Below are 6847 nucleotides of genomic sequence, written 5' to 3'. Positions count from 1 at the left end.
AACAAATTAAAACAAAAATTTATTCAAGAAATATAATTCAAGACATAAAACTAACAAAACAACAAATTTATTCAAACTATAAAATAAGTAAATAAACAAAATAACCGAAAAGTAAAATAATTAAAACATAAACATAAAAGAAAAAAAATCAAATAACTAAAATGAAAAAGAAAATTATAAACAATAAAACCATATTTTTGCTCAATCCTCTCTTCCTAAGAAGTCATCCAGCTCTTTGTTAAAATCTTCATCTATAGTTTTTCTTCATTTTCTGGATCTGGCCCCCTGAATAATAGAACATGTCCCCATGCCAAAATATATAACCTGCAAAATGATTTGGAGACATATAGGAAGTGGGTGCCTGTAAATTTATTTTTTTTGGCAAAAGTTTCTAGCTTGAGTGAGAGTTTCAGATGCCAAACTTGCTTGAACGAGAATCCTTGCAGAAAACTCAAATTTTTCGTCGTAGAACTCGCTTGAGCGCCATTTGTCTCGCTTGAGCGAGATTCTCTACACGAAAATATCAAACTCGCTCAAGTGAGAGTTGACTCGCCTAGGCAAGAATCCCTGCAAGAAAACATGATTTTTGAAAGGTAAAATCAGAACAAAAATAACAAAACAAAATAAAACTAAAATGTGGACTAGGTTGCCTTCTAGTAAGCGCTCGTTTAACATCATCTAGCTTGACGCCTATACACATTCTTCCACTGCATTAAAATTTTGTAAGACCATCAAAAAGATGAAAAGTTACCTCCTCATTTTGAGCTCTAATTTGAAGTTCTCCTTTGTCAACATCAATTATAATTCTAGTAGTCTTCATAAAGGGTTTTCCAAGTATCTAGGGAACCTCTTCCTCTTCTTTTATGTCCATGACAACAAAATTCACAGGGAACATGAACTTATCCACCTTCACCAGAACGTCTTCAACCACACCATATTGATATTTGATGGATATGTCTGCCAATTGTAACAACATCTTGGTGGGTTGAAGCTCCAAATAGCCTATCTTCCTTAGCATTGCCAAAGGCATTAAATTGATGCTTGCCCCTAAATCTAGTAAAGCATTGTCCATCGATAAAGCACCTATAGACACAGGAAGATTAAAACTCCTTGGGTCCTTGGATTTTTTAGGCGAGCCTTTCTGAATAATTGCTCTATATCTAGCCTTCAACTCTACATTTCTTTCTTCAATATAGCTCTTATTCTTCCGAAATCACTCAAGTCTTGAATCTTGCTTTAGATTTCCTGCAAAATAATTTTTTGGGAGTAGTCTAACAAAAAAATTTCTTCTCTTCTTTTTTTTTTGAAGAAGCATGAGGATATGATAAATATTTTTCAAGAACACCTCTCTCCTTATTTTCATTTTTTCCTTTATTTTTTTCTCCTTGCTTCTTTTCTTTTCTCTTTCTTTCTTATCTCTTTCCCCCTCTTTCTCATTTTTTTTCTTCTTTTTCGGTCACTACATTATTGCAATGCTCTTTTGGGTTGGTGATGGTGTTAGCTAAGAATTTGTCACCTAGTCCCTTTGCAGTTTGTGGAATTTGTTTGGCCATTTGTCCTATATGGATCTCTATACTCCTTATCATGGCCATGCTCTTTTCCATGCATCTTCAGCTTTACTCATTCTTTCAAGAACGAATGGATCTTCAGTTTCAGGTGAATTTTTCTGATAAAAGCAATGATCATTAGGATCATCACCTCCACAAAAATACACTTGATTGATTGGCTTTGGCTTTGAGATGAATGAACAACATATAATTGTTAGGAAAATTTAGCCATTTGTGCGGTTATTTGCTCAATCTTCTATGCCATAATTTTATTTTTAGCCAAGAATGCATCTTCTAACAACCCTTTATTCTGAAAACCTTGTCCACCATGTTGGGCTTGATAATCAGTTGATGTCAATGCATCAATAATCGTTGTCACTTGTTCTACATCAAGATCCATCATTGTGTTGCTAGCTATAACATCTAAAAGCATCTTTGTGTCAGATATGAGACAATTGAGAAATATGCTCAGTTGAGGAATATCTTCAAACCCATGATTTGGGGATTTTCTCAATATCATCTTAAATATTTCCTATGTCTCACGGAAGACTTCATTTGCCCCTTGTCTGAACATAGAGATTTCAGACCTGGCTTTGATGTAGCGAGAGATTGGAAAAAATCTTTGCAGAAATTTTTCCTCTACCTCTTCCCAACTAGTGAGGCTCTGATTTGGAAGTGATTTGAAACATTCTTTAGCTTTAGCTGCCAATGAAAATGGAAACAAGCGCATAACATTATCAACATCATTTGATTTAACCCCATTACTCCCACCAATTCATAAAATGTATCCAAATGTGAATATGAATCCTCATGTTCCATTGTTATAAATTGATAGGCACTTATGAGAGTGAGAAAATCGGGATTTATTTCCAAGGCCTTGGCGGTAGCAGGTATTGCAATACTAGAAAAATGCCTTGGTCCTTGGTACATGACATAATCTCCAAGTGTCCCCCTAAAAGGTGATGCCTGTTCTTTTTCTGCCATGTTGTTTTCTTCCTGAAAGATATTAGTGGAAAATATTATTTTTGTTTAGGTCAAAACCCTAAAAATACCTTTCAGTCAGATTTAAGATTCTCAATTTGTCACGGAAATTTAAAAGTAAAACAACAATACCAATAATCAATCAATAACATAATATTATATCATATTAAATATCACTTCAATACATAAGAGTTCGAGCAGATCACTCCCAATCCCAAAGGGTAAAATTAGCTCACGCATACTTCTAGCACCTACCATTCTCCCAATTGGGTTACAATTCATCCAATGGTGTTTGCCTCTCAATCTTTTCAACACTAGGGTTGAGCCTCTAGTCCCCTATTTAACCTAATTTTCTAAGGTTAGGTTGCTTCCTGTGTCGCACTAATAGGCTAAGTGATAAAACACAAAAAAGGCCCAATCTATCTAATGCATTATCGCTTGAGCGAGGAATTCTAGGTTGAGCGAGAAAAGAGTTGATTACTGAAAACTGTCATTGAGCGAGAATCTTCTGTTGCAAAATTGGATTTTTTGGCAATTTTCTCCCTAGAACCTTTCGGCTTTCTCTTTTTAGCTCTCTCAAATCATTCCTCTTTAATCCAAATCTCCAATCTTTCCTAGAAACCTGCAATTAATACCAAATTTGGGAATACAATGCTTTTATTCAAATAAAGATCATAAAAAATGTAAAAATGTATAAATTCATAAATTAAGGATTATTTTATATGTAAATTAGCAATGAATTATCATAAGTGCCTATATTTTAATATGAAATATTACTGAAATTAGGAACTTATCAGTTGAGCCTCATGTTTGTACGACTGAGGGCTTTAAAGACCTCTTCAAGGTCTTTGATGTGTTGGTCGCAAGAATCAGACTTCACCACGATGTCGTCCACATATACCTCTACTCACCTTCCGATAAGGCCCTTGAAGATCTTATCCATGAGTCGCTGGTTGGTTTCTTCAGCGTTGTTTAGGCGGAACGACATTACTTTATAGTAGTAGTTGGCATCGTCCGCCACGAAGGTTGTCTTCTCCTTGTCCTAGGGGTGCATGCTTATCTGGTTCTAGCCAGAGTAAGCATCTAGGAAGCTAAGGATCTTGTGGTCGGTCGCTCTATCTACCAGTCGGACGATGTTTGGAAGTGGATACGAATCCTTCGAGCAGGCCCTATTTAGGTTCGTGTAATCCACACACATTCTTTACTTACCATTCGGTTTAGTGACCATGACTCAATGGCCAACCACGTTGTGTACTGGGCTTCACGGATGAAGCCAGCCAAAAGGAGTTGTGAGCCTCTTCTCTTCAGCATGGTTTCTCTTATTCTTCACGACCAAACGTGCTTCCTTGAATATCGAAAGCTTGTGCATGATGGTATCTGGGCTCACCTCCGACATATTAGATGTTGTCCATGCGAAGAGGTCCACGTTCTTCTTCAGCGTAGCGTTCATCAGCTTGACTTCGGCAGTTGTTATGGCTGTGCCGACACAGGTGTTGTGTTCTTCGTCAAGAAGGGGCACTTGATGCAACTCTTCCCTGGCTTCTAGCCTATCCTCGATCGTCCGGGGATCTAGATCCACCATAGCGACTGTGTACTCGATCGGTGTAGGTTGGACTTCTCTACGAGGATACTTTTGTCCTCAAAAGGATTTGCGCTTAAGGGACCGGTCGTTTCGCATCGGCTCCACCCTAAGGCTCACAGCGTAACATTCTTGTGCGAGATTTTGATCTACATGCACCGTGAGAATGTCCCCTGACAATGAAGGGAACTTCATTTCCAGGTGGGGTGTTGAGACGATCGCCATCAGTCGGTAGATGGACGATCGTCCTAGGAGGATGTTGATGAGAATCAAATAAAGGAGGTTTTTATTAATGGAGGAAGAGGACATCCACCCTCACATTTGAAGTTCTTCCTTCTAGTCTTCTCAAAATTAAAAGAAGACATAAAATAAAGATGAGGCCCAAGCCCAAAGCCCAAGCCCAAGCCCAAGAAGGCCAAAGCCCAAAGAGCCCAAGTCCATCCCATGAGGGGCAAGGCCAAGCTTTGAAATACTCTTGTATAGTTTTAGGAGGTGTGGTTATTAAATAAAGGTGTGTGAAAATGTAAAATAAAGTCACATTGTCCATGTGACTTAGGAGAGTGGTGTATGTGTAGTTTTTGGGAGGTGTCATAGTAGAAAAAGGTCACACCTCCCATGTGACTTGTTTTTGGTGGGAATTTCAAATGAGTTTATTTGAAATTTCCCACCTATTTTTCAGCACCTTAGGCTATAAATAGAGGTGCTTCCTTTGTAAAATTCAGATTTGATTTTATCTAAAGAAACTATACTCAAAATTGGAGTGAGCATTTGGAGAGCTTTTGAGCTTCTACTCTAGTCTTATCTTGAAGGACCATGGTTTCCTCAAGTGGCGGCTTGCACACTCATCTAGGAGCATCCATTCTTCTAGTGGCGTGATCATCCAACCATTCCTCCATCTTCATGAGCATTCTCTTCTCCTTCCTTTCTTCTTCTTCAATTTGTTCATGTAGCCTTGAGTTTTGAGTTGTTTTTGTTTTGGTTCCTTTAATTTTCCAGCACCTATTTTCTGTTTGCTTCTTAATTCTGTTCGGTACTTTTGTTTTTAATTCAATTCTGTTCGGTCTCTTCTTTTCATTCTCCTTTGTTGATTCAATTTGACAATATTTGGTTCATCCAAATGAGTTTGGGATTTGGTACTTGTTATTGGTGAGTTCTTGATTTTAGAACCATGATCCAACTTCTAAGAAAGTGCCTCTATATTTTCCAGCTCAAGGTGATTCCTCAAAGTGTCAAGAATCTTGTTCTATGTGGCTATTGGAATCACATCATGTGGTATCATGAGTCTTAGGTTCTTCTTGTTTAATTGTTGAGTTGTGTGCACTTTATTTTCAAGAGCTCTTTTAATTTCTTGCAATTTAAGTTTCTGTTTTAGAATTTTAATTGAGTTTTCTTGCTGTTTTTCTTTTGCTCCAAGTGTTTGTGGAAAGGTTTATGGCACTCATAATTCTTATGAGTATGGTTGCTCTTTTGGAATGGCATTATCCTTCCTAGAGTATACCTTAAGCTTCCTTTCACTTGTTACAATTTGTGTTGTGTCTTTTAATTTTTGAATCATGTCAAGTTTTGTCTTAGTCATGTTATTCCATATATGTCATTACTTCTAGTAGTACTTTTATTGTTTTGATTGTTTCTTGCTTTGGTGTCATATAATTTTCTGAATTGATGTTGATCCTTTGTGCATTTTCTTTTTAGAATTGAGTTCATACTTGTATTCTAGACCTATACAAGTTCCACTACATCATTTTCTATTATGTCTTTGCTAGTTCATCATTCTGTTTTTTTATTCCTATTAGGATTCCTCTGTTTCTGAAAAGAGTGCTTACTGTTTTTCCTTATTGCAACTGATTTACGTACTGTAAAATTCTGAAATTCTGGATTTGAGATATTCAAAGTGTTAGAAAAGAATAGAAAAAAGAATCATTCAAAAATATGAAGTACACAAAAAATGATAAATAAAATAAAAAAAGTGTACATTCCTGCCGAAAAAAATACGGTAATCTGGCAGTGATTTTAAAAAATTTATTTCTCTCAATTGGCTTACTGTTTTTAATTGATTCCAGTGACATTTTTGAGTTAACATCTTGAAGTTTCTGTGGTATAAATTTCATAATCCAGTTCGCTCTACAACGTTCCAGTTAAATCAGTGAATATCAAACACAGTTTGCATAAAAAAAAAATTTTTTTCCAGTAGCTAAATTTTTTGTTTTCTTCATCTACTCTAGAACTTTTCCTTAAGTATTCTTTTGTGTGCCTAATTTTCTCATTGAGTTCTTTATTTTCTTGATTGTCTTTCATTCTTACTCTTTGAGTTTGTCTTACATATAGTTTTCCTTTTGCAATTACCTTTCCTTGCTTATACCTTTTCTTGTTTGTCTTTATTGTTTCTTTGGTTTTGTGGTGGTTTGCTCTTAAGATTGGTGTGCTTGCTTTGACATATTTCATTTGAGGATTCCAAGGCCTCAAGATCAGATTGGTGCAAGAACATTATTTCTTTGAGAGTGATCTCTTTTTTCAGCCTCATTTCACTTCGGCAGTTTCATTGCCAAGCTCACTGTTTTTGCTAATTTTGTTTCTTAACTTGTTTGCTGTTTTTGTGTGTTTGCTGTTTTTTATTTGCAAAATGGCTGGCTATTCAAGTGGTGCATCTTACAAACAGCATTCTCCTTCCAAAGCTTCAGTCCTTGGTGAAGAAGAACATAGAAGAAGGAGGCATCACCATCATTCTCATGAAGAGAGCTAT

At 36.3% G+C, this 6847-nt stretch overlaps 1 pseudogene; it reads left to right on the top strand.

Annotated features, from left to right (window-relative positions):
- Positions 1–2035: 2035 nt before the first annotated feature.
- LOC137819913 (small nucleolar RNA R71) lies at positions 2036–2141 on the top strand (annotated as a pseudogene).
- Positions 2142–6847: the final 4706 nt, after the last annotated feature.

The sequence above is a fragment of the Phaseolus vulgaris genome, chromosome 10, assembly GCF_000499845.2.
Source record: "Phaseolus vulgaris cultivar G19833 chromosome 10, P. vulgaris v2.0, whole genome shotgun sequence".
Lineage (NCBI taxonomy): Eukaryota > Viridiplantae > Streptophyta > Magnoliopsida > Fabales > Fabaceae > Phaseolus > Phaseolus vulgaris.
Note: the sequence above shows the minus strand (reverse complement) of the source record. Positions and strands in the feature narration are given on the sequence as shown.